Source organism: Apodemus sylvaticus, chromosome 1 (assembly GCF_947179515.1).
Source record: "Apodemus sylvaticus chromosome 1, mApoSyl1.1, whole genome shotgun sequence".
NCBI lineage: Eukaryota > Metazoa > Chordata > Mammalia > Rodentia > Muridae > Apodemus > Apodemus sylvaticus.
In genome coordinates, this window is record NC_067472.1 from 124,067,075 (window position 1) to 124,085,725 (window position 18,651).

The 18,651-nt window shown below is 42.5% G+C and overlaps 1 long non-coding RNA gene across 1 annotated transcript; it reads left to right on the forward strand.

The window, feature by feature from the left end:
- The first annotated feature begins 1,070 nt into the window (after positions 1 to 1,070).
- On the forward strand, positions 1,071 to 14,243 carry LOC127681656 (uncharacterized). Its single transcript, XR_007977143.1, has 3 exons — positions 1,071 to 1,400; positions 13,393 to 13,574; positions 14,005 to 14,243. It is a non-coding gene; the product is annotated as an uncharacterized LOC127681656 (long non-coding RNA).
- Positions 14,244 to 18,651: the final 4,408 nt, after the last annotated feature.

Consider the following 18,651-nt stretch of genomic DNA (forward strand, 5'->3'; position numbering starts at 1 on the left):
TGCACTTGTGAGGGCTGAATTTCAGTTGTCCAAAACCAACATGATTGTCAAGTGGGTGCAGTACCTGCAATTCTAGCCTCAGGAGGTAGGGACAGCAGCACTCCCCATCTCCACGAGCTCTGGGTTTGACTGAGAGACACTCCTTCACTGAGTAAGGTGGGAGGAATGATCAAGAATGGTTCCCAACATCAGCACCCAGGTGCATGTGCAGCCCACACAGGTGTGCTCACACCAATGCAAACGTGCATACTAGAGATACATTCCCACACATGGGGGGGGGGGAGAGGGAGGGAGAGAGAGGGGAGAGGGGGGAGAGAGAGAGATAGAGAGACAAAAATAGAGAGCATAAACAAGTTTGTGATCTTGTGTTGGCCCACATTTAAAGCTGTCCATGGCTGGGTGTAATCCACAAGCCCTGGGCTGGTCATGCCTGGTAGAGTCTATAGCATTCTTAAGTCTATGAAAGTGTTGCTACCAACCACTTCTAAAATAACTCTATTCTCCAAGAATGAAACTCCATAACCATTTACAATTTCATCAGTTTGAAAACTACTCTTGGGCCTGCAATGTGGGTCAGGGAGTAAAGTGACTCAGAGCACAATACTGGGGACTTGAGTTCAGCACCTCGGTCCCACATAATGTAGGAAAGAATTGCTTCAAGGTCATCCTCATGTACATGTACAGCATGGCACACTAACTTCTCCACACCTCACATGCAAAACAGGCACATTCAATAATATATATTTTCAAGGTGAAAAGAAAATCAGTCACTTAAGAGTTCACAAGGTTTAGGTCTTGTATCTGGACTGTTTACCAACACCAGGTTGTCAGTTAGGGTGAGAGAGAGTGGTCTATGTATTAGATGAGAGCTTCTTGACCCAAAGTCAAATCTGGCCATCTGGGACTTAAGGCCAAGATGACTCCTTGGGAAACAGTGTATATCCAGGCTCTGAGGCTTCTTCCCTGAAACTCCATTCCTGTTCTTGGGCCACCCTTGGCCAGGGTTCAGAGCCTGGTCACTTCCGTTTGCGTCTGAACTTTGTGGTATAACCCCTTGGAGAGCTTGACCTGTAGAGGAGGAAGGTCTGACAATTGCCTGGAGCCTTGACTCACTTTTGCCAAAGGTCAAACGTCCGTGGAACAATTTCCTATGGGATGTAAGGGGATTCGGTGGAGTCCTGAGGCCTGTGGACAACAGCAGCTCAACCAGAAATGACTCAGATGGGGAGCTGGAAGCAGCCAAGAGTAAGGCTGAGAGTAGGGGCAGCAGTAGAGGAACCACCAAGGGCGGGCCAGACACGGCGGATAGAACGCTGACTTCAGATCAAAGTAATGCCTGTCCATCTACAGCGCATCTCTCAAATCCCATCTCTAAGTACTTTGTCTGGAACTATGATCAGGTAAAGTCTCTTTTAGATTAAAACTAAACCAAGTTTTAAATATTTTAAGTAATCTGCTCCAAGTTGTTTTCTTAATCTAGGAGGGGGAGTTTTGAGTTCTGCTAAATATTGTTCTTCCAAATCCTCTGTTTGTCTTAGGAAAGTCCCGGGCTCTTGTTCTCATTTGCATGTTGGCTGGTTCAGCTAGACTTCTCATTTGAACTCTGTCCTTCCCATTTTATGTGCTGCCTGGGAAAAGGAAGCCCACACTGTTGGAGGGTCAATAGCAGGAACCTGCCCCAGAGCTGAAGGAGGTCAATGCCCTTGCACTGAGGGTGAAGGGGAGGGAGGAGAGGCAGAGTACCACAGAGACAAGCCCTACTGCTACACAAGACGTCAGGGGTACTTGCTGTGACGCATGAGGCAGCACAAGGAGAGAGACAAGTTACCAGATGGTCACAAAGTAATTCCGTGGGGCACATATCAGCTCTACTATAAACGTTACAGGTTCCCAGAATCTGGGAGATGGTGGAGGGGGGTCACAGACCCATTGTCCACTTACTATGTAAACTATATTCACATTATGGATTTAAAAATAATGTCTATTTATGCACCATAAATAGAGAAACAGACAGTAAATTAAACTTATCTATAGCTAAAAATGTAAATAAAGTAACCAAATAATTCAGAAATTCTGCTTCTGACATTTGTCTAAAAAAACCTCTATGTAGGACTCAACTAGACACATGAGCATATTAACACACTGTTGCCCACAATAGTCAAATGGAGGCAATGGGCCAAGTGTCAACAGAAAACGAGAAAGCTGACACATGTAGTATCTGTCTTTAAAAGAAAAGGAATGTTGGCATTGCTACAACATGGATGAGCCTTGAAGACATTGAGCTCTATGAAATAAGGTGACACACACACACAAATAAAATCCTGACAGAGGATAGAAATACTGGAGAGCGGCATTTCTCCTTCTGCAGTATAAAGTTTCAGGTTTTGTATTGTAAACACATACTTGTAGTCTATGTTGTAGAAAAGAGTCTGCAAGCACGTGCTATCGACAGGTAGCTGAGCAAACACACCTGTCAATCATCTGTTGTGAGTTAACCCTCCCCCTAACCCAGATGACCCTGGAGGAGTACAGGGTTGATGGCAGTAGAACTTACCTTGGCTGGAGGTTTCAAAGACCGCCTGAGCCCTGACGTCTGCTGGATGAGGGAAGAGTACAAAGGAGGTTAGCATGAGAGGCAAAGAGAGCACAAGTTTCAAAGATGTGGCTGACCACGCGACCAGAGGGACAAGACAGAGCTACAGAATGGCTGATGACCACCTCGGTTCCTTCCCCATCCTTCTCCCTATAGAACCTGCTGGCTGGACATGAGATGGGATTAGATCTTTAGGATACGAATGCACTGTCTTCTCTGCCTGACTGCTCTGAGTAAAGTTTACTCTTAAGATTGAATTCCTGGCTCTGTTCACTGGAGTCTGATTCTAACAGACTGATCAGATTCTCTTTACAAGACCATGTATTGTGTGATTCTTTGTGAGGGATCTGGAGGACTCAAATTCTAGAGACAGAAAGTAGGATACTTGTTTCTAGGCTTTCTGGAAAGAGGGAAGTGACGGGGAATTTCATGGGACGAATGAAAGCATTCTAGTGACGGGCAATGGTTATGGTTGCAAAGCCGTGGGAAAACCCTTACTGACACCAAGCAATACCTTCACATGGAAATTTTTATATTTTATTTTATTTCATATTTTATCTCAAAAGTGTAGCCATTATCAAAAGACTTATATAATTTACAATCCAAAAATTGTGTGTGGTTGGGCAAAAAACTAATTAAAGTCCATTTGTCAAACACAAGAAGAAGATGTGAAAGAAAGAGGGAGACTGAATGAGAGGTGGGCTCCAATGGGGGACAGGATGACAGAAGAGAACAAACGCAGAAACTGGCTTCAACTCATCATGTGAAGGTAGCAGATCATTAAATAAGTTAAAATTCTTTTTTATTCTTTTATTCGATATATTCTTTATTTACATTTCAAATGATTTCCCCTTTCCTGGCTCCCCACTCCCTGAAAGTCCCATCATTCCTCTTCCCTCCCCCTGTTCCCCCATCCACCCCTTCCCACTTCCCTGTTCTGGTATTGCCCTACATTGCTGCACTGAGCCTTTCCAGAACCAGGGGCCACTTAAAAGAAAAATATTGTTGAAAGGAATTACATAAGACATAGTCAATCAAAAGACAACCATGCTCATGGATTAGAAGACCTACTATTGTTTAGATGGCAAATTGTCCTATTTGCCCAAAACAAAACAAAACAACAAACAAAAACAAAAATATTGAACAAGAATATTCATAGTAGCATTATTTCTCATGACCAACTGTTTACAAACTGATTAACAGATGAATAAATCTACCCAACGTAGATTTAATCATAGAACAAACGCCATACTAATACACCCTTCACCACAAATGGACCTTGGAAATGCCTCACTATGTGAAAGCAGCCAGAAAACACATCTTCCATTCTTTCACACAAAAATGTAAAAAATCATCTGGTCTCTGTCTGGGGCTAAGGACTGATAATGGCCCATGGTTTCTTTAGAAGCATCAAGAACATTCTAAAATTGATTATTGTGATGGTGGCAAAACTATGATTATGCTAAGACTATTCTGTATGTTAAATACCTGTGTTCTGTCGTCTGTAGATTACATCTTAAGGCTGTTGATACAAACCTTAGTTTGTGCCTACTCTTTGTTTATGGTGAACAATGCTACCAGGATCACAGTCTACAGATATCTATTTGAAACCCTAGTTTTATTTTTTATGTTATTTTATTTTGTTTGCTGTATCCAGAACTCAGAATCATAGTAGTTCTACTGGGGATTTTATTTTAGTCGGATCATCTATACTGCATTGTCGATTTGGTTTTCCTGTATCTATTTCATTGTTAACCTTCTGGGCTATATCTTTAGAGCTGCCTTCTCCATATGTTCATACATTTAAAAACAAATTCAGGGTTTTAATCCTTCGCAGTCTGCATTTTTCTTTGAGCATGCCATTAGTCTTCATACATTTTTCTAATTATCTTATCAGATTGCATTTAATGAATGGATTCATTTAGTCAATAATCTATGGTCGGTTTTTAAAAAATGTTTTAATTCATTGAACACAATATATTTTGATTATAACTACTCTTCCCCCCAACTCCTCCTGCCATATTCTTCTCCCGATTGCATATTCTCTTAAGTTTTTAATAACCCACTGAGTCTAATTAGTGTCATGCTTCTGTGTGCTGCTGTGGATCCATCCACTAGAGCATGGGAAAACTACCAAGGGCTGCATCCCTGAAGAAGCCTACTGTCAGGAGTTGTTTATCATTAATAATTGCTTGACTTGCACAGTTTGTCACATCTACTGTAAGTTCTCCAGTGTAGTGGCCCTGCCATGCTTGAAAGATACTACTCCTCAGCAGCCCTCCCGTATGCCTAAACTTCTGTTTGTAGAAACTCCTGTGTCTACATAATATGGTGTGAGGGAGGAAGTGTGGGATGTCCGCAAACACCAAGGCCAGCAGAGAGTGCCATCCATGAGAGGCAGGCAAAAGAAAGTCAGATTCATCACGACACTGTAGCCGGTGTTGGTTCAAACTTCATGAGTCTCACACCTGGTAGTTTATTTCAGGTGTATTTAAGCACAACACCATTTGAAAAAAGTTTCCTGATGATAATTAACTCAATCCCAGACATACAACAAAGCTTGAGACAAGATTACATCGAAATTCTTGTAAAGTGCAAATGACATTTTCCAAAAGGATAGGTTCTATAGATTAACTGAGGGAATGGGCTCAAGGTAAATAATGGTCTGGGGAAGGATTGAGCGGTAGATTGACTGAGATAAATAGGCTCAAAATTACATGTCCTGGGAAGGATAGCAATATATGTGGACTGAGGTACACAGGTTTAAGATGAGGGTCTGGGGGTCACCGGGCTACTAAACACATCTGTACCCAGGATTCTGGGTGGAAAGCAGGTTATACGCCTCTCCCTTTGATGAGACAACTCTGTGTCTTTAACATTCCTGGTTTTCTGTAAGCACAGGCTTACGTGCCTCCTGTAATGGTGGACATCTTTTCAGAGGACTTCTTAGCTATCCATAATTGTTTCTTGGAACAAAATCCAGAATCAAAGTATTATGATAAAATTATGTGCACATTTAGTAATTTTTGAAATGTACTGCCAAATTGTTTTGTAAAATGGATATACCTGGCAGATGAAGAGGGGCTGAGCAGTGATAGCCATTACATCAAATCAAAGTCACGAGATGTCCCTGGAATGACAATCTCCTGCCCTCCTGCTGCTGGCTGTCAGATGTGGATTCACAGCCAGAAATCCCAGCTTTCAGGATTTCAAAGGACACCAGCAGGTTTCCTGGTACTTCTACTTGCAGACGGCACCCTGTGGGGGCTTCTCAGCCAGAATCTTATAGCACAAGATAGATTTAAAAAAATTCTAGGTACATATGTGAGTAGGTATGGGGGTATTCCTCCTATTGGCTATGCTCCTCGGGGAAATTCTACCCAGCTCCTGCCTTTCTTTAGCATTTGCACATAAAGGACCAAGAAGTAATCTCCCTTTCTACACTTCATCCTCATTCTTTCAGTTTCAAGTCCACCAGTAACTAGTCCATAGCGACATACATCAGACACTTGTGCTGCCCTTAGGAAGCTGGTAATGGCCTTCTCAGATATAGTTCTGCTGTGTGCCACCCCCACCTCCTTTGGCATTTTGCCCCATATGTTGTTGTGAGATGAGGGAAGGGCACTGTGAAGATTCACAGATTGTGAAAAAGGCCACATTGGCTTCAGGGTCCAATGTAGGATCTGCCAATCGTCATGCCTTCTGTCATCTGGTAGGGTTTACTATCTCAAATTAGGGATTATGACTGATGTTCTCCAGACCAACCTGGCCCATTCTGTAAAAGGAAACAAACTGTGGACTAACGTTGGCATAGCTTCAATCTTTTTTTTTCTAATTTTTTTATTGATACATTTTTTATTTACATTTCAAATGATTTCCCCTTTTCTGGCTCCCTACTCCCCGAAAGTCCCGTAAGCCCTCTTCCCTCGCCCTGTTTCTCCATCTACCCCTTCCCGCTTCCCTGTTCTGGAATTCCCTTATACTCTTGCACTGAGTCTTTCCAGAACCAGGGGCCACTCCTCCATTCTTTTTGGACATCATTTAATTTGTGGATTATGTCTTGGGTATTCAAAGTTTCTAGGCTAATATCCACTTATCAGTGAGGGCATACCATGATTGAACTTTTGAGACTGGGTTACCTCACTTAGTATGATGTTCTCCAGCTCCATCCATTTGTCTAAGAATTTCATGAATTCATTGTTTCTAATGGCTGAATAGTACTCCATTGTGTAAATATACCACATTTTTTGTATCCATTCCTCTGTTGAAGGACACCTGGGTTCTTTCCAGCTTCTGGCTACTACAAATAGGGCTGCTATGAACATAGTGGAGCATGTGTCCTTATTGCATGCTGAAGGATCCTCTGGATATATGCCCAGGAGTGGTATAACAGGGTCCTCAGGAAGTGTCATGCCCAGTTTTCTGAGGAACCACCAGACTGATTTCCAAAGTGGTTGCACCATCTTGCAATCCCACCAGCAGTGGAGGAGTGTTCCTCTTTCTCCACATCCTCGCCAACACCTGCTGTCTCCTGAGTTTTTGACCTTAGCCATTCTGACTGGTGTGAGGTGAAATCTCAGGGTTGTTTTGATTTGCATTTCCCTAATGATTAATGATGTTGAACATTTCTTAAGGTGTTTCTCAGCCCTCCAAAGTTCTTCATGTGAAAATTCTTTGTTTAGCTCCGTACCCTACTTTTTAATGGCGTTATTTGGTTCTCTGGGTTCTACCTTCTTGAGTTATTTGTATATATTAGATATTAGCCCTCTGTCAGATTTAGAGTTGGTGAAGATCCTTTCCCAATCTGTTGGTTGATGTTTTGTCCTTTTGACAGTGTTCTTTGCCTTACAGAAACTTTGTAGTTTTATGAGGTCCCATTTGTCAATTCTTGATCTTAGAGGGTAAGCTATTGGTGTTCTATTCAGGAACTTTTCCCCTGTGCCCATGTCCTCAAGGGTCTTCCCCAGTTTCTTTTCTATTAGTTTCAGTGTGTCAGGTTTTATGTGGCGGTCCTTGATCCATTTGGAGTTGAGCTTAGTACAAGGAGATAAGAATGGATTGATTCGCATTCTTCTGCATGCTGACCTCCAATTGAACCAGTACCATTTGTTGAAAAGACTATCTTTTTTCCACTGGATGCTTTCATCGAAGATCAAGTGGCCGTAGGGTGTTGGTTCATTTCTGGGTCTTCAATCCTATTCCATTGATCCGCTTGCCTGATATTGTACCAATACCATGCAGTTTTTATCACTGTTGCTCTGTAGTAAAGTTTAAAGTCTGGGATACTGAATCCCTCTGAAGTTCTTTTACTGTTGAGAATAGTTTTAGCTATCCTAGATTTTTTGTTATTCCAGATGAATTTGAGAATTGCTCTTTCTAGCTCTATGAAGAACTGGGTTGGGATTTTTATGAAGATAGCATTGAATCTGTAGATTGCCTTTGGCAAGATGGCCATTTTAACTCTATTAATCCTGCCAATCCATGAGCATGGAAGATTTTTCCATTTTCTGAGATCTTCTTCGATTTCCTTCTTCAGAGATCTGAAGTTCTTGTCATATAGGTCTTTCACTTGTTTGGTTAGAGTCACCCCAAGATACTTTATGCTGTTTGTAGCTATTGTGAAGGGAGTCATTTCCCTAATTTCTTTCTCAGTCTGCTTATCCTTTGAATATATAAAGGCTACTGATTTGCTTGCATTGATTTTGTAGTCAGCCACTTTGCTGAAGTTGTTTATCTGTTGTAGGAGTTGTCTAGTAGAGTTTTTAGGGTCACTTAAGTATACTATCATATCATCTGCAAATAGTGATACTTTGACTTCTTCCTTTCTAATTTGTATCCCTTTGACTTCCTTATGTTGTCTAATTGCTCTAGCTAGGACTTCAAGAACTATATTGAAAAGATATGGAGAGAGGGGGCAGGCTTGTCCAGTCCCTGATTTTAGTGGGATTGCTTCAAGTTTCTCTCTGTTTAGTTTGATGTTGGCTACCGGTTTGCTGTATATTGCTTTTACTATGTTTAGATATGGGCCTTGAATTCCTGTCCTTTCCAAGACTTTTAGCATGAAAGGATGCTGAATGTTGTCAAATGCTTTTTAAGCATCTAATGAAATGATCATGTTGGTTTTTTTTCTTTGAGTTTGTTTATGTAGTGGATAGCATTTATGGATTTCCTTAAATTGAACCATCCCTGCATCCCTAGGATAAAGCCTACTTGATCATGGTAGATGATCGTTTTGATGTGCTCTTGGATTCGGTGGGCAAGAATTTTATTTAGTATTTTTGCATCGATATTCATAAGGGAAATTGGCCTGAAATTCTCTTTCTTAGTTGGATCTTTGTGTGGTTTTGGTATCAGCGTAATAGTGGCTTCGAAGAAGGAGTTGGGTAGTGTTCCTTCTGTTTCTATTTGGTGGAAAAGTTTGAAGAGTGTTGGTGTTGAGTCTTCTTTGAAGGTCTGATAGAATTCTGCACTGAAACCATCTGGTCCTGTGCTTTTTTTGGTCAGAAGCCTATCTATGACCCCTTCTATTTCTTTAGGGGTTATGGGTCTGTTTCAATCTTCCAATGTGGTCCCTGACCAGCAGGATCGGCATCACCTGGGAACTTGTTAGAAGCAGCCTACCTAAGACTTCCTGAGCCAGAAACAGTGATCTGTGTTTTAACTCAGGTTAATAAAATACCTACCTAATACCCATGAAACCTGGGTTCAATCCCTAGCACCATGTAAACTGGTCATCGTGACATAAGCTTGTAATATCAACATGTGGGAGGTCAGGAGGATCAGAATTTTAAAGCCACCCTTAACTACACAGACTATTCAATGTCAGCCTAGACAATCTAAAACCCAATCAGAAGGATATGCATATGTGTATGTCCAAATATATCTACATACATATGCATGCTCTGTGTGTACACAGGTGCCCAAGAAGACCAGAACATGCCAGATCACTAGAACTAGAGTTACGGATGATTATTAGCTACCATATGGGTGATGAGACCCAAACTTAGATTCATCACAAGGACAGCAAGTGCTCTTAACCACTGAACCATCTCTGTAGCCCCTAGATAGTCATTATTAAAAAAAATTATAGAAGCACAGAATGAACTGAGCTGTATTAATAAAAGTATTTAAAACTCACTTTCTCCAAACTATCTTATTCAGCTAGCATCAGAATTGATCAATCTTGAGACTGCATCTATCTACTGGGTAGGAATGATATGTAATGTTTGGCTCCTAAGAAGTTCTTCCCAGCCCTGTACAGGGAGAAACATGGGTAGTTTGAAAGCAACCACAAGTGGGATATTCGCAGCATGCAGGTCTATAAGCTCTCAGACCAGAGCATGTCGCCCCTTAGCTTTTTATCCCACCAGAGCGTATTTTTGAGATTACTTCTGCTTGTGAGGCTACAGAAACTGTGGTTTGATGCATCCCAAACTCAAAAGAGTCTGAGGGCTCCTCAGACAGGTGTAACAAGTTGGTGCTGGGTACCACAGTGATAAAGAAGGTCAGCTTGTGGAAGGTCCACGAAAACACCTTGTGTGGTTGCTCATACCATGGGAAGACATAGGACGGCATGGGAAAGGAGTTCCAGCAGTTCTCACAATCAGTCATATCAATGAAATCAGGGAAAAAAAGTAGCAAATAAATATCAAAAGGCAAGGCGGGAACACGGTGGCCAACTGAGTTCACATCCCATTCTCAGCACACCCATGGATCGCTCATTACCAGCCATCAGCCACATCTGGCTAGAGAACCAGGCCTGCCAGAATCTCTGATTTCTTCCAGCTAAGCTAAACCACAGTACGACTTGCCAGTATTCAGGAAATCATGAAAGCCAAACAAAACCAGTGTCAGCCAGCCAGCAACTAGTTGGACTCATCCAGCAGTTTGAGCGTCTCAGTGGGACACATGAAAACATACCTACAGAAGAAGCAGGATCTACGTGAGAAAGATGCTGTGGTTATACCTCAGTGGAGTGTTAACCTGCACAGCTAACAGATCCTCCTCGTGGTCTGGGCTGTAGGTTGATGCCGGGGTTCCAAGGAAGGAGGTGACATTTTCCATTTCTCCTCTTATCATTTTGTGAGCTCTAAACAGTTCAGTATTTTTATCATGGCTGTGACCAAAGACCTGATAAGAAGCAGGTTAAGGAAGACTTTATCCTGGTGGAGACTAGAGGAGACATAGTCCATCACAGTGGGGAAAGCATGGCCTTGGGAACAGAGCTTAAGGCTTCCTGATCGTATCTTAGAGAACCCAGAAGCAGTGCAAAGAAAATGCCAGTGTTGGTTTGTTTTTGACAGACACAGACAGACAGACAGACAGACAGACACAACACAAACACACACATTTGTAAGGTTTTTTGTTTTTTGTTTTGTTTTTAATTACAAGATAGTAGGTATGTACGCATGAGCGCAGGGGCCTATGGATGCCAGGAGAGAGTGTCAAATGTAGCTGTGAGCTATCCAATGTGGGTCCTGCCTAAGCACTCTTACCCTCTCGGCCATATCTCCAGTCCATCTTTCCCCTATTTATTTAGCCCAGATGGTGCTGCCCACCTTTAGGGTGTTACCCTCACTTGTGCTGGCTAGTTTTATGTCATCTTGGCACAAAGGAAGAAGGACTCTCAACTAAGAAAATGGCTCTACTAAGAGGTGCCTATAGGCCAGTCTGTAGGGCGTCTTCCTCATTAACAGTTGATGTGAAAAGGCCCAGTCCGTTGTGGGTGGTCCCTCCTCTGGGTAGGTGGTCCTAGATGGTATAAGAAAGCAGGCTGCACAGTGATGGAAAGCAAGTGCGGAAGCAGCTTTCCTCCGAGGTCCCCGCACCTCTTTTGGCCTCCGGATTCTGGCCCTGAGTTCCTGTTCCCCAGGTGATGGAGTATGACCTGAGAGTTGTAAACTAAAATAAACCTTTCCTCCCATGCTGCTTTTGGTGTTGGTGTTTTATCACAGCAATAGAAACTCTAAGACACCACTTCAATTAGTCTTCTTTAGAAATACCCACACAGATGCACCAAAGGTACACTTCACTAATGCCTAGTTATTCCTTATTCAAGGTAACAATCAAAATTATCTATCTCATACAAGAAAATTAGATCCTCTAAAGGACAAAAGGAATATCAAATTCTTAGGACAAATCCTACTCTAGGATATTTTGTGAACTGTCATTTATTTGTCTGTTCTTTTATTATTTGTGATGTGTATGTGTAATGATGTACATACCCGTGTGTACTGGTGAGTGTAATAATGCACATACATACCTGTGTGTGCTGGTGAGTGTGATAATGCACATACACGCCCGTGTGTGCCGGTGAGTGTGATAATGCACATACACACCCGTGTGTGCTGGTGAGTGTGATAATGCACATACACGCCCGTGTGTGCCGGTGAGTGTGATAATGCACATACACGCCCGTGTGTGCTGGTGAGTGTGATAATGCACATACACGCCCGTGTGTGCCGGTGAGTGTGATAATGCACATACACGCCCATGTGTGCCGGTGAGTGTGATAATGCACATACACGCCCGTGTGTGCTGGTGAGTGTGCATGCCTAGGCCAGAGCCTAGGATGCCAGGCTTCTTCCTCAATCTGTATGCCGTCTTGAAATAGGGCATCTCACTGAAGTCTTTCTGTTTCATCTAAGCTTGCTGGCCGGAAAGCTCCTGGGAGCTGCCTGTCTCTGCCCACAACGCTAAGGCTATAAGTACATATGATGGTCTGACCTGAAATTCAAAGTCAGGTTCACTTACTTGCACAGCAAGCACTCTTACCTTCCAAGTCATCTCCCTAGTTCTCTGTAAGATGATATTTAATAACTGAACAGTGTATAGAAATACAAAGTTATCCACACTACTACATCCATGTCTGAGGTCAGAGGAACAGATGTGCAAGGCTTCATGACCACCAGATAAGACTGTTGATATGCTACCAAACCTGGTCTTGAGTTTTCAATGAAAATTTCTCAGGTCCTGGATATCTTATGAATCAGTAAGTGCCAAATTATAGCTGCAGAGAAATTAGAATCTGCTTATAGCAGGAAGGTAAGAATATAAAACAGTGTGTCAACATTGGAAGGTAATCCAGCATTTCCTCAAAAAACTTTACACAGATTTCCATGTGACCTAGAAGGCCCTTTCTTAGCAACTCGCCTCAGTAGAGCTGAAAGCTCTTCACACAGGAGCTTGTATATGAGAGCTCATGAGTGGTGTTATACATCATCATAGAGAGTAAAAATAACCCAGGTGTGTTTCCTATTTGTTCTGTCACTATGATAAAATACCCTGATAAAAGAAACAAAAGAGAAATGTTTTAGTTTGGTTCATGATTTGAGGAGTAGTCCATCACAGTAAAGAAGAAATATTAGAAGCCAGAGGCTGCTGATTACATTCCATCTGCAAGCAAGAAGCGCTGTGAAGATAGTTACATTGTATCTGCAAGCAAGAAGCACCGTGAAGATAGTTACATTGTATCTGCAAGCAAGAAGCATGTGAAGATAGTTACATTGTATCTTCAAGCAAGAAGTGCAATGAGGATGCTAAACCTCCATTCAGCCTTCTCCTTATTCAGTTCAGGAACCCAGCCAATGCAATGACACCACCCAGAGTTAAAGTGGGTCTTCCTATCTCAGTTAACCTAATCTAGATTATCTCAAAGATGCATTACCAGAGTTTTGTCTCCTGAACGACTCCAGATTCTGTCCAGTTGACAATATTAGCCATCACAATTCTACCCCTAGTCAATTTGGCATGCAAACACATCACTTTAAGCCATAACCATCCTCTCTTTGTCCCCATAGGCTTACGGACATTTTATAAAGAAAAAATTCATTCATTCCAGTGTAAAAAGACTTCATAGTCTGCAACAGAGCCAGCTCTGCTTAAAAGCATAAATGCTGAGCTTCGTCTGAGACTCAGAAAAATCTCTGAGAGGCCTGTACAATCAAAACAAGTTACATGGATTGGAGAGATGGTTCAGCAGGTAAGAGCACTTTCTATGCAAGAAACTCACTTTCCTACAGTCTTGACATCCATGTGCACACATGTATACACGTATACATGTATATTCATGTAATACACATACATCCAAACACATATAATATATATGTATACACATATGTATGTATGTATATATATACTTCTAACACAGAATGACACAGAATAAGCATTCCCATCAACAAGGGAAGAATAGGGTCCTAGAAAGAATGAACAGCTCCACACTAAAGGGCAAGCATTGAATCCTGTGGTTCCATGTCTGGCATTTGGAGCTGCTAATGGAATCATCTGGGCTCCAGGGGGCTTGGGTAGCCTTACTTGTCTAGCTTTTCTACCTGCAGCACACACTATCTCTCTTTGGGGCCAACTCCAACTCTATTCCAATCTTAAAGCTTCCCTTTACATATATTCCACAGCACTCAGTGGTTCTCTGGAACTGTGGAGTAAGATTGCATGATCCCCCTTCATCTTTCATGCCTACGAAACCATGGCAAAGGCAGTCCTGAGAGACCACTGCATGAAACCGATGAAGTAAAGATGGTGACTCTGTCAAGTTTTGCTGCCAGTTCAGGATGGAGTCGGGCCTGCTTGGAACATAGTTGAGTCAGCCTCTGTGTGCTGAGCCAGAACACATGTCCAGGACAGGTATTTTGAAGGTCAGGGACCCCTTGAGCAGCATTCTTCACTGAGTCTCTCTCATTTTAAATAAACTTATTTTCACAAGACAAAGCCTTGCTGGGTAGGGTTTTATCCGCACAGCACCCTTCCTGCTGTCCCATAACGCTACATTTCTCTTTAATGTTTCTAATCTCTTTAACAATTTGCACTCTCCTTGTTTGACACTTTAAATTGTGCACACACCTTTCTCCCCTTTCTGGCCTTTCTGCTCCACTTTTTGCTGTCTCTCATTGTGAACCTGTGTGTGACTCGTGAGCAGCAGCCGTGACACAGCCTGAATACTGACTCTCCTGCCTTGCAATTTCCTCCTTCAAGCAAGTTAGTCCATTACCTTTAAATTCAGCCTCACTTGAGTGATCAGGACACAGGCAGAGTGCAGTCAGAGTCTTTGCCAGGATATCACAGGATATACAAGGAGTAGCTCCTTGCCTTGTTCCAAATAGAGTCCTTGTTCCCCACAAAACTTCATGGGTGAATTTCCCTGTCCATGATTCTTAGAACTCTTGTCTTCTATGCTCCTATTGGAATTTCCCATTCAGTTTTCCTTGAAGTGTGTGATGGTTGGTATCTGCTCAGCCCAGCGAGTGGCACTATTAGGAGGTGTGGCCTTGTTGGAGTAGATGTGTCATTGTGGGTGTGGACTTTAAGACCCTCAACCTAGCTGCTTGGAATTCAGTATTCTGCTAGCAGCATTCAGATGAAGAGGTAGAACTTTTAGCTTCTCCTGCACCTTCCTGCCTGGATACTGCCATGTTCCCATCTTTATGATACTGGACTGAACCTCTAAACCTGTAGGCCAGCCCCAATTAAATGTTGTCCTTATAAGAGTTGCCTTGTTCACAGCAGTAAAACCCTAAGACACAGTGTTCAATGGCTTTTCCAACCCAAAGTTTTCAACTCTTCTGCATTTCTCCCCTATTCCAGTTCTAAGAGCCTAAGAATCACATGGTCAGATGTATCACAGCAGCAGCCCCACTTCTCGGTACCACATTTCTATATTAGTTTTTTTTTTCTAGTTGTGGTTTAAAAAAACTGACAAAAGCAACTCATGTTTTGACTGACAGTTCAAGGGTATAGTCTATTTTAGTAAAGAGATCACAGGAGCAGAGGCTTGAGGTAGCTAGTCATCCTGCAACTGCAGGCAGGAAGCAGAGATTGATGATGCCACTACCCGCTCACTTTCTCTCTAAGAGATGGACTGGTATCACACAGAGTTAAGGTACCCCCACTTTAATTAACCTACTCTAGACAATCGTTCCCAGGCATGTTGAAAAATGAATCTGATGTAGTCTTTTACAAGCATGCCTAGAACCTTATCTCCTAGTGATTCTGGATCCTGCTATCAGGGATGTTAACCACCATAACTATCAACTAATGAATAGAAAATTGAAATTTTAATATCCATACAATAGAGTGTTATGGAGCCATTACAAAGGAGTTATTGGCCCACAATACAACATAAATGTATCTGAAAAACACTGCAGAAGATATAACATTTCTTGCTTAGATTCCATTCGTAAGGAGTATTCACAAGAGGACAATCCACAGAAACATATACTAAACTAGTGATCAGTGAGATCTAAAAGAGAATGAAGGAGCAGTAACTGCTAACAAATGGGTCAGTTCTTTAAGGGTATTAAAAATAATCTGTAATTATATAATAATGATGGTGCACACCCATCTTTGTCTTAGTTATTTTTCTATTGCTGTGATAAAACACATGACCAAGGCAACTTATAAGACAAAATATGTAAATTGGGCTCATGTTACCAGAGAGTTAGAGTCCAAAAGGCCAAGCAAAGCCATGGCAGCAGGAACAGTTAGTTGAAAGCTTACTTCTTGATCCTTAAGAAGAAGTACAGGGAGAGATACTGCGAATAGTGCAGGTCTTTTGAAACCTCAAAGCCGGCCCCCAGTGACACGCCTCCTCAAACAAAGCCACACCTCCTAAGCCTTTCCAAACAGTTCTGTCAACATGTGGAAACAAGCATTCAAATATATGAGCATCTGGGGGCCATTTCCATTCAAACCACCATACTCCTCTATTTATGCTTTTTTTAACTAAAAGTAAATTATTTAAAAAGTTATAACCACATATCTAAGGAGACAGCTTGTTCCTTGGCAAGAAATCTGTAAACATCCCCTGTATCTTTGTGGAGTGAAACAGGGCAGGAAGCTGCACAGTGACAGTCCCTCTGATGACAATTGGCATTTGCAGAGCCCAAGCACAGACTTTTACTAATATTTACTTTCTCACAGTCAAGGAAAAGAATGGCCTGAGACCTGCAGGTTGGAATCAAAGTGCTATATGAACAGAGGATGTGAAAATAGAGAGGGGAAGCCCTGAAGGAATCTTTATATTTAGTAACCAACACAGTAACAACCCACCACATGTTTGGGGTAGGGGAGCATGTTCCTGATCGCTCCCTCCCTCAGGGATTTCTGCTTTGTTCTTTTCATGGCCACGAACTGCATGCAGCAGGGAACTAATGGGGGCTTCAAGTAACATGTCTAAAAGTTGGCAAGTTTACTTTCTCTAAGACATGAAGAGATTTATTTTTAGTTTATAGACATGGTCCCACAGAAAGGAAGCTGATAACACTATGGAGGAAATGTGGTACTAGCCCAGCCACAGGTATTCTTTCCTTTGTTCTCAGCAGAAGGTCAAGGGTGGGAAAATGTATGACCCCAAGACTCTGGACAGAACTCCTTTAGTAGAAGAAGCCCCTTTCGAAAACTCACATGCACAACGGCCTGTATAGGCCGGGGCTGGGGGCTATCCCTGTTCCACAGAGGGGCGATGTATCAGTCAGCATGCTGTCCAGACTACAGAAGTTACTCTGTGCACTGCAAATACTGGAAGTGAAGTCGGGGCATTGGTTACTGAAGTATTTACAAAGGCTAAAGCAAGAGAAGGGGAGCAGTGAGGTATTCAAGAGACTAGAAATATTGGAACTTGTGAGACCAGATAAAGAGCTAACAAGGAAAATGACTCTCTGTAATCTGGGGACCCCAACCCCACCCATGAAGTGGGAGGAAGATGCTTGAGGCCCTCTGCTCATACTGCCAGTGGGGAAGCTGCATACTATCCTCTTCCTGATATCTTAGGAGCCAGGCTGCCAAATGACCCATCAACCCCCAGCACTGTCTAAGCCAACGCTCACCAAGCACCACACTATTCCAACGCCCATAATGTCCACTGTCATTGTTAATGTTGCTGGACTTAAAGCCCACCCTCTGCGATGCCATTAAGAAAAATCAGGAAGGCCTCCTTTGTCCCTCCTTGCCTTCCTATCCCCTAATCATGTCTCCAGGGGCAGGATCTATACAGGCTAAGCAGCATGCAGAATCTAAGCAGAGTTCAGGGTCTCAGCCTCCTTCTAAATGGAAGAGAGCAGAGGGGCAGGAAGAGGGACATCAAGAAACAAATGATTAATATGACAAAGATAGGGAAGCTTTTGCAGCTGCAGTAGCTAAATAGGGGAAGAAAGTAACTAACTCCCATCCCAGACAGAGCTTGGGCTTGTGAAGAATGGACCTTATCTATGACAGACAGATTGACTTGTCTATTTTAGTCACTCATTGTTCACGTGTATTCACTGGGGTGCCCGCTAATGCGGTGAGTAGAGACTGCCATTAATGACTGCATCTCTCCTCTTTTACAGCCTACTGCTCTCCAGGGTCTTTCTGGACTTCTAGAATTCCCATCATCAATTTTTCCTGCAGAGATTGAAGCTAACGTCAAGGCAGGAGGGGGGTGAGGAGGCTCTGGTCCAAGGTTACAAAAGATGTTCCCTGGAGACACTATGAAGAGACCACCAGCTTGCTGCTGGAATCCCTCCAATTTTGTCATTACTCCTGGTTCACTGTGCCCAGGGGAGGACAAAAAATGAGTTCACATTGTTATTTTTACTTTAAAAGGCAAAAGCATACTTTTTTTTTTTTGAACAAGCTTTTTCTCTGGCACCAAATTCTAAAAGGTTTTTTTGTCACATGGAGTATTCCTTGGTTCTATGACATCACAGTGTCCTTCCCTACATCTTCCCATCAAACAAAGAGCAGTTAACATACCCACTTCTGGCAGAGATGCCAGAGATGAACCAAAGGGCCAGTGAGATTGTGTGTGGTGACTGCTAATAGCCCCTTGATATGTCAAGGGCTGAGTATAAATATGGAAGATTAGGTACTCTGGCAAGCAGATTTCAGAACCCACAGGCTTCCTGTCCATGGAGTGGCCTGGAAGAACCTGCTCAAATGGGTGGAAGATAGACAGGTAAGCTAGTGGAGGTGATAGCTCTGCTTCTGGTGGGATAAATGAAGACCAATGACCACTAACAAGTGGCTACGTCCTTGCCAAAACAAAATTTTATCCTTCAAAATTACTC